Source organism: Gossypium raimondii, chromosome 4, assembly GCF_025698545.1.
Source record: "Gossypium raimondii isolate GPD5lz chromosome 4, ASM2569854v1, whole genome shotgun sequence".
Lineage (NCBI taxonomy): Eukaryota > Viridiplantae > Streptophyta > Magnoliopsida > Malvales > Malvaceae > Gossypium > Gossypium raimondii.
Window position 1 is genome coordinate 38,280,428 of NC_068568.1, and position 5,452 is coordinate 38,285,879.

The 5,452-nt window shown below is 34.0% G+C and overlaps 1 pseudogene; it reads right to left on the bottom strand.

Annotated features, from left to right (window-relative positions):
• Window positions 1–1,916: 1,916 nt before the first annotated feature.
• On the bottom strand, window positions 1,917–3,831 carry LOC105778958 (uncharacterized TPR repeat-containing protein At1g05150-like; annotated as a pseudogene).
• Between the last annotated feature and the right edge of the window lie 1,621 nt (window positions 3,832–5,452).

Consider the following 5,452-nt stretch of genomic DNA (forward strand, 5'->3'; position numbering starts at 1 on the left):
AACTTGTCTTGAGATCCCTTGCTTGGTGTTTCCGATACGACCTCAAATTCTCTAGACTTCTTGGCAAATGTTCAGTAATCTTGAGTCGGTGCCTGAAATGATTACCAGTCAGGTGACATTCATCATAGCAGATGCTAAAATTTTGCAATTCAGTCGATTCTCTATAAACAAAGATCTAGATATATTCAGCAGAATTAACGCTCATAATAATAGTCTGATGAATTAACGCTCATAAAATACATACCAAAAACAAAATTATGATAGTAAGGTTCCATCACCACCTATCCATATTGGCCTTACATGATGTTAATAATACCACAGGTATATTATGAATAAAAGTATAATCATTAATGTAATTCACAAAGGCTTTTACTTAAGAATATGGATCATGTATAAGAGTGTACCATAGGAATTCTCTTTTGTTTCAAAAAAAAAACTTTACATATCATTAGAAAAGAATGGGTAGAATTTGGTTGAAATTTACTCCTTGTTAAAATAAAAGTTTGAAAATGAAAAAATTGAGCAACAAAATTTATTCACACGTGCAGAGGTAGCAAGTGTACACCCCAACCATTTGCATGCACATACAAAAATAAACCCTAAAATATATAGGAAGAAATTTGCTGCAGTAGTGTGAGATAACTCTGGTTAAAACTCATTTAAAAATCATAGAAAATTTGATAAATAATAACTACTAGAAAAACAAGCCAACAAAACTCATTCATACATGCAGAAGTAACAAATGTACACCAATCACTTTTGTCTATTCATTTCTTATCTCTCTCTTTTGAAATCATTGCTCATAAGTCATAAGCACGCCACTCATTGCTTGAGCTTTAGACTGTTATTTTCAACCTCTTAAGCAATTAATAGAAAGAGCTAATTTGTGGTTAATCTCTACTTAAAAATTTGATACACCATGGTAGTACATCAAAATCTTTGAAAGATAGATTCCATTAAAAGGATTCTACAATTTTTGGTGGAAAAGACAACAACAACAACATTCAGTAACAGTAAAGAGTAAGACTAATTACTCTAAACAATATAGAAAATAGAACTTGAGATCTCTCCAGTGGAAAATAAAACCTCACCTGCACTATGAAGGCATTAAGAGGAAGAACTTTGAAGCAAAGAAACCAAAGAAGTATTACAAACTGAATGATTGGCTTCAGCAAGAGCATTAGTGGATAAAGTATCTTTGGTAGGCAATGAGAGTGCTTTTGCCATTGTATCTGTGAATTAATTAAAAAAATTAAACAATAGATATTGATAGCCTAGTAATAATACCTTAGCCTAAAGATGCTCCTCCAAACAGTACCATTGTGTGAATATGAAAAGATTCATTCTCTATAACAGCAGAGTGGGGTTCGGAACCTATCAAAACATTTAAATCCACATTCAATTAGTATATTTATTAATATAAGAAATTCTTAAGATAGTCTATCTAAATTTAGAGTTCAAACAGAATAATCTTTCGTATATGGTGCATAATGTAAAATTTAGGTTCACAAAATCTCCCATCATACAGGAAAACATCTCTTTTATCATAATTACTATCATAATTTTATTCATCAATTAGTATCAACTACTTCAGCTGAATAGTCTGAGCAGAATTAACGCTCTGCATCCCCAAAGGATAACATCTCTTTTGCCCAATAGAAACATAACGTTTGTTTCTCCATTGAAAATTCTCCTAGAAAATTCAACACCACCAAGGGAAAAAAAGGAAGCAGAAGCAGAAGAAGTTACAGGTAAGAATCTCAAATATACATCATCTCAAATTTCCCCCCAAGAACAGAAGAGTAAAAATACTCTACAACAACTATTATGAAACAGAGATATTTCAGAGCCATCACTTGAAAACGGTTATTACACAAGAGCATGACATGGCCACTGAACATATTGATGAACTGTATATTGCACAATGCATAGGAGATGCCTAAAATAATATGATGGAATGGTACAAGATTAGCAAAAGACTTTAAAACCAACTAGCTATGGATCTTTCCGGGATTGCAAATTAAAGCACAAGCACTTATCTTTTATTGCTTCAGCTTCCTTCCCATACTCCTTGAATTTATATTCATCTTGTTTAAAGTTAGGGGGAACCTTACCCTCACTGTAGCATTGATTACAAAGACTTAAAATGAGACTTTACTTCTTTAGAGCGAGAACCAATAATTGGGTAACGGCAAACCGAAAGGAACATGGCGTTCATGACGATTCCTATCTCCGCTTTCTAACTTCGGAGAGTGGACAAAATACCAAAGCCCCAATCAGGATCATTGAACATGATAAGGAACTCATTGAAAGATACCGTTGAGGTATCTGTTTCTCCATGAACTTCCAGCATTTCACTAGCTCCATGAGAAGGGATAAATATAACCCTCAACAATTTGATGTGCTGAACTGCATCTACCTTTCTAATATGAGAACCACCTTTATTTACAGCCCTCAACAAAATATAAACAGATAAAAGAGTACCGAAAAAGAGAGAAAGAGGTGAAAGCAGCCATAGATTTGAGCGAAACAAAACAGTAGCCCTGAGAAGAGAAGATATGCGACGGACAAAGCTAAGGAAAATTGGAAATAAAAGATGAAGAACGGAAGAAGTAAGAGGAAAGTTACCTGGATGAAGAAGGAGAAGAAGATGAAGAACGGAAGAAGGAGTAGGAGGAAAAAATAAAAGAAGCGATCAGGAGGTTAAAACAGGGAGGCTAAACTTAAGTGGCACCTAAACTGGGCAAAAGGAGGGGATTAGAAATCGGTGGATTTCACCGATTAGGTCAGGAATGTATTAGGGGTGTATTACCAATACTATGAACCAAACAACAGAATAAAGGGAGATTAGGTGGGGCCCACCGATTAGGGGTGTATTGGCATACCCAATACACCCAACCAAACATGATGTAATAGTATATCCAATTGTTGTCTTGGCTCGTTCTTTCGCTCTCTCTCTTTTTCCTAACCTATTTAGAGTGCAAGTTCTATAATATTGTTGTGCATGTTTGTATTGCTTGTTAATTCTCTTTTATCTTCTTTTCTTTTCTTTTCTTTTTTTTGTACTTTTGAGTAAAGAGACCGAGCTTAAGGTTTTTTCAATTAAAGAGAAGGTAGATGTTGAGTTGGTGGTTAACATTGAAGAAATCTATAGGGAAGAAATTGGTTATGAGCTTTGCTAGGTTTGGTAAGTTCGTGGGTGAAAGGGCCATCAACTTTAATGCTATGGAACATTCCCTCTTATCTCTTTGACGTTCAATTCAAGGTGTTAGTAGCAAGACTATTGGTGAAAATAGTCTTTATCTTATTAAATTGTTCGATATTGTGGATTTGAAGAAGATGATTTCGGGGGTTCATGGTCATTCAATAATTGTATCCTGTTTATCCATCAGTTGGCCAAAAGTGAAAATCTCGATGAGATTGAATTTTTATAAGCAAATTTTTTTTGTTTAAGTATAGATCTTGCTCGGTTTTTTTCTTGAGGGTCTCGTCAAAAATCGTGGTAATGTTATTAATAGTTTCTTAGACAATGATGTGAATAGTCAACGTAATTTCCTTAATAGCTATATGTGAATTTGTGTTCGTATCAACATCAACGAACCTTTGACGCGCAAGAAGATTACAAAGTAAGGGGATCAATACTTTGAAGTCTCCTTTAGCTATGAATGCATTTGGCTGATTTGCTACACTTTTGGGCCCATTGGGCACATTGAAAACAATTGGAGGAAGCCTATTGAGTTTCCAGAGGACAAAGTGGTTCGTGGTTGGCAAGAAAGTATTCATGCTGAAGTCCGGTACAGCTATAGGAGGCGACTGCATCAGTGAAGGCATGAATTTAGGGATAGTGGTGATTGAAATTTTGCGGCTAGGAATAAATCAAGGATTGACAATTGCTACTTGTCTTTTCCTAAATTTTCGGCCCGGGTAACCGGTTTTGAGTGGAGGTCAACTTGCTACACAAATGGGCCAACCACATTTTGGGCCTTTACCGAATACAAACATTGCTTCTATTGGAGAGATGGGCCCACCGCATGGTCAATTGGGCATTTTTTCTACTTCACCATCGAGGTACAAAGCTAAAGAGGATGATATTATTGAACTCGATGAAACTAAAAAACATACAAGGGATGAGATTTCAAGCAAAATTTCTTGTAAAGATGGGATGTGTAATAATGCCATGTCCGTTTCTAGTGTTTCTGCTGATTCCATTATTCCTGTATCAATCAGTCTTCCTTTGGAGGCCTGCTACGATAAATGAATTGTTTAGCTTGTAACTTAAATCCCTTACCTAAGCTATTAATTAAATTCGAGTAAAGAATGTCACACTTTCGAGCCAATTATTTCATTAAATTTTAAACTATTTAGTCATGTTCCACTCATAATTAAGACCTATTTAAAGTTATTTAAATGTTCTTGTACCATTTGTAAACTTTTTTTATGACCTGGTTTCGAATGGAGGTTGTTCGGGGTCTTTTTTAAAGCAAAACGAGAAAAATTTCAGTCATGGTTATATGTCTCGAAACAAGAATCTACGTATCTCGAGAAATTACTCTAGTACTGTAGCAATTTTGGTTCGAAATCTACTTTTCTCGAGACAAAAGTACATGTCTCGAGAATGACCCTAGAACTGTACTATTTTAGATTCGAAATTTACCTGTCTAGAGACTTTGGCTCTTATGTCTTGAGACTTGGAATAGGAGATCCAAAAATCAAGTTGTAAGCATTTATGACACAATATCTAAACATCATTATTTCATTTTTCAAACATTCTTGGTCACTTTCCAAGCTTAAAATTTCGCTAAAGGTCAATCTAATCTTCACAAGTTCATTTTAGCTTCTCTTACATATTAGCAATTCCATCTCTTGTGTAAACTTCTTAGCATTACAACTCCGTCATTATTTTTCCTCTTCTTCCTCCTCTTCATTCCACATCCTATATGTACATGTATATATATATGTGAGAACCTTTGACTTTAGTATAGCATGCCTATATGTAATATGAAATACTTTTTCACTAATTGCACATATACTCTTAACAAGGTTGTCTACTTGAGTAGAAGTTACTAAATTATTTATATCTTGGCCTACAAAAATCAAAATTAAGATACACTTTTGTTTTTGAAACTAGACTCAATGAATTTTTATCATAAAAAAACTCGAATTTAGTTCAAAGTATATTAATGCCATTTTTCTTCAAATCTTCCATTGTTCTACTACTAATAAGCTTTGACCCTTCTCCACTAAATATTATTTATCTTTCGTATAAAATTCATATAACATTGTTGTTTATTTCTCTTGAAACTAGACTCATTAAGATTTATATATATATGAATTTCATCTCCTAACTATTTTTTTACAATTTTAATGATTTTCAAAGTTAGAATAGCAAATCCTACAATTTGTATAACCTTGTTTCACTAAAATGCATATATCTCATTCAATAGAATCTCAT